General features: G+C 54.6%; 1 long non-coding RNA gene across 4 annotated transcripts; it reads left to right on the top strand.

The window, feature by feature from the left end:
- The first annotated feature begins 763 nt into the window (after positions 1-763).
- On the top strand, positions 764-3,437 carry LOC308674875. Of its 4 annotated transcripts, none has more exons than XR_014027996.1 (3): positions 764-1,073; positions 1,320-2,381; positions 3,092-3,437. It is a non-coding gene; the product is annotated as an uncharacterized lncRNA (long non-coding RNA). The 4 variants fall into 4 exon arrangements; XR_014027997.1 differs by having other exon boundaries at positions 764-1,654; positions 2,040-2,381; XR_014027998.1 differs by having other exon boundaries at positions 764-1,937; positions 2,040-2,381.
- The last annotated feature ends 549 nt before the right edge of the window (positions 3,438-3,986 follow it).

The raw sequence follows: 3,986 nt of genomic DNA, 5'->3' as shown, positions 1-3,986 counted from the left end.
GTCTCAGGGTCTCCGCCCGTTTCCCGCTCCCCGCTTCGCCCTCCAGGGGGCCTCCTTTCCCGGAGTCCCCTTCGGCTCATCCCTTCCGGGCCTTCCCCGCCGTCTCCTCCCTGGGCTGCTGCGCGCGGCCTCCTTCCTTCCTTCCTCCGCCGGGCTCGCCCGAAGTCCTGCAGGGGCAAATGGGGAGAGGCGGGTCACGGCTTCGTCCCTTCCACGGAGGGGAGTCCCAGTCCCGCCCGGGAACCAAGGCCGAAGCCTCGGCCTCTCAGTGAGACTTTCCGGGCAGGCCTCCCTCCCAGCGCCCCTCCCGCCAGACCAGGCCTCGGGCTCCCCCCTCCCCCCTTTCTCCGCCAGAGAAGAGCTCGGACTGCGACTCCCGGCATCCCTTGCGCCCTACCTGGCTCCGAGCCAGTCCGCGGCCGAGTCAATTAAGCGCCTCAGTTCGGTTCGTTCCCGGAAGTGGAGGCGACAGTTCCCTGCGCGCCCTTTTGCTGGTTGCTCTTCCTCTTTCGCTTGAAGGGACCGCCCCTACGAGTCCTCCTGCCAATAGCCGCCCTCGGCAGAGCGACCAATCGGCGTCCTCCTTGCATCCATCAGCTACATGGCGCCTGCGTAGTAGCGAAGTCTCTCCCCAGGCAGGGCGGGGGGAGTTGGGGGGGCTCCGGCCAGGCCCCCCCGCGGCCCCCAGGCAGCCCCCCTCCCGCGCGGGGGTGGGAGCAGATGGGGAGAAGGGCGGGGGAGGCGGGAGAGCAGCCTTCCCGTATCTGGGGGGCGCCCCGAGGAGGAGGGAGCCGGGCTCGTCCCCGAAGCCCCCCGAAGGCGGGAGAAGCAGGACGGAGGGAAAGCCAGCGGGGAGGAGGGAGGAATTTCCTGACAGGGAGAAGAATTAAGCAGTGGAACTACCTGCCACCAGAAGCTGTCAATGCTCCAACACTGGAAGGTTTTAAGAAGAGACTCGACAGCCATTTGTCTGAAATGGTGTAGGGTCTCCTGCCTGAGCAGGGGGCTGGACTAGAAGACCTCCAATGTCCCTACCAGCTCTCATCATCATTTATTTATTAATTCATTTACCGGTACATTAATTCTGTGATTCTGATCCTGATTTCATGGACGAATCTGCCTGTTTCGGTGTTTTGGCTCTCCAGAGCTTCTGCCCCTCCCTTCACTCGCTCTGTATTCACACTGGAACCTCTTCGTGCATGGGGGGGGGGGAAGGAGGATATGCAATTATTGTTTGACTTTAAATATTTGTATTCATCTCATGCTTTTCCGAAATGTTTTTCTTGGGTTTTTTCCTCACATCTTCTGCCCTGCCAAAGAGAAAGGAGGAAAGTGGGGAGAAGAGATGGTCCCATAAACTGGCCTTAAGAACCACATTTTCCATTGAAGTTCCAACTAACCCTAATCAAGATTACTTCCCAGGACAGCCAATGATGTCCAGGGCCAGGCTGAGAGTCCATGGCTGGAGAAGGTTCCCAGTGGACACCCTTCAGGCGAGTCCCTGCAACAAGCCTCAATGGCAACATATGAGAGCAACCAAGAGCAACTTCTGTGGGTCCTCCTGCTACTGCCCCGTTCAAGGCTGGAGGGCTGCAATCTTAGGCCCGGGATGATGAAGGCCGCACCAGCCCTCCAGCTCCGGCCCACACAATCCGTGAGTCCTTCCTCGCACTTGCCCAGGAACTGCCAGCAAAGAGATCTTTGAGGGACCCACTGAGGTCTTTGCTGCAGGGGGGGGGGCGCTTTGGCTTTCCTGGCCCGGGAGATGAAGTACAGCTGAGCAGCCACTCCCCCACCGGCCATCAGGGGGCAGCCAAAGATGGGTGTTGGCACTACCTGCTGGCCCTTGGGAGCGCTGCAGTTCAGAGATGCTCGGCCCAGTGAAGGAGGCGGGGCACTGTCTGGCCCTAGATTAAAGCTCACAACAACCTGCCCAGGTAGGCTGGCAAAGGCAATATAGAGGCTGAATGGCAAGAAAGTTGCAATTTTATACTTCAGCATGACTTGTTTTCGTTCACACAACACAATTTCTTCCCTAGGATCTAACACCCCATTGACATGTGCTAAGTGTGGCAGTATTGAGAAGGGCTAGATTTCTGGGGCTTTGCCTGTTGTCCAAGACCAGCCTTCCTTATTTCCTGCTTGAGTTCCAGCCGGCCTCTCAGCTGCTCCTTTTCTGGGCCATCCTGGCTGCAGCTAAGACCCCTCCTGAAGGTGGAGAAGGAGCCAGAAACTGTCCTCTCCTAAGAATTCAGATCAGGGCCATGAAACAGAGGCCAAGAATTGTTCTGATCGGTTCTGCTCTGCTCAACCTGCATCATCAATACTGTGCCAAGTTTGGGCCCCTCAAATTCTCTGAAGAAGAGTCAGAGAAGGACAAGGTGAATGGTCGAATCCTCCCATTGGAGCAAAAAGTATTTAGGGGTACCTTTTTACCAAATAATTTCAATTTACTGTGAAATCCGTTGACACTGATGCAATTAAACAGTATCCAGTTCCTTCATAATGCATTGAGTGTAAATTTTGATTTATGACTTTCTCCTAAATAAAAAAATAGCATGGAAAATCAGGTGCTTCCTTTGATCAGGCAGCTTGGAAGGCACTAGAGCTGTGAATCTGGAACCCTGGTGTCAGAATCCATTTATATTCCATTCTTAACTCCCTATCTGTGCAACCCTAAATCTCGCCCCATGGATTCTGCCATTCCCATTAATTGGTCATCCCTATCCATTAGAAAGGGACGCGGTGTCTCAGTGGGCTAGGATGCTGAGCTTGTTGATCAGAAGGTTGGCAGTTTCGCGGGTCGAATCCTGAGTGCCTGTTACTCCTCCCAGCTCCTGCCAACCTAGCAGTTTGAAAGCATGTAAAAATGCAAGTAGAAAAATAGGGACCACTAGGGTGGGAAGGTAACAGCGTTCTGTGCGCCTTTGGCGTCTAATCATGCCAGCCACATGACCACGGAGATGTCCTCGGACAAGCTCTTCGGCTTTGAAACGGAGATGAGCACCGGCCCCTAGAGTCGGAAACGACTAGCACATGCGACTAGCACGCATGTGCGGCGGAACATTTACCTTTTACCTTTATCCCTTAGATGGAAGGTTGTTTATTCAGCCTGCCTGGAGGCCATCATCAAAGACCAGGGAAGAAACTTTGAACTGAGAAGAACAAAGAAAGAGCGGGGGGGGGGGGATTCTGGTTTATCTCTGATTGGAATTTGAAGGGGAGGAAGCAAAAGTTGAAAATGCATTGAAGTTCTCTTTTCCCAAGAAGGCTTTTGACACATGAAACTTAACTGATCCCGGATTGACCAAATGGACTGAGGGGAGGGGTTTTTACTCAAGGATACTTTAAAAGTATCGATCTGCGACACATTTTCCAGATCCTGTCTAGATTATCCACTGTCAACCATGTTTCAGTAAAAGTTCCTGTTTGGACAATCCTGTCTCCAAGAGTTCTTTCCTAAGATGTGAATTGGGGTGGGTCCTGACACCTGATCAGGTCAGTCAGGCTGTTGCCTGGAAGCTGCACAGCAGGTTGGTGGAACTGGTTTCCTGGGTAAAGAAGGAACTTTTCCTGGGGTATCCAGCAGGGATGGTGGTGGTGGAGAGCAGTCTTGGATTTGTCTATATGAAAAAAGAAAAAAACTCGGGGCCAGGAACACACCACCAGTGTTCCTGGCACTTGATAGAAGGCAGCGGCAATTGGAGAACAGCATTTCTCTGGCACTGAAAACTTCTTTTCTGCCTAGGCCACGGGTCGGCAACCCGCGGCTCCGGAGCCGCATGCTGCTCTTTGAGCCGTCTCCTGCGGCTCCCAGCCGCCCGGTGCGCGCGCACCTCTTCGAACGGGCAGTGGTGCACGCGCACCTCTCCAAATGGAGAGTGGCACCACCCGTTTGGAGAGGTGCGCGTGCACCTCCCCAAACCTTTGGAGAGGTGCGCGCACACCTCTGCGCGAACGGGCAGCGGCGCCGCTCTTTGGGAAAG

This window comes from Vipera berus (genome assembly GCF_964194415.1).
Source record: "Vipera berus genome assembly, chromosome: 15".
Lineage (NCBI taxonomy): Eukaryota > Metazoa > Chordata > Lepidosauria > Squamata > Viperidae > Vipera > Vipera berus.
This window is presented reverse-complemented; position numbering and strand designations above follow the sequence as displayed.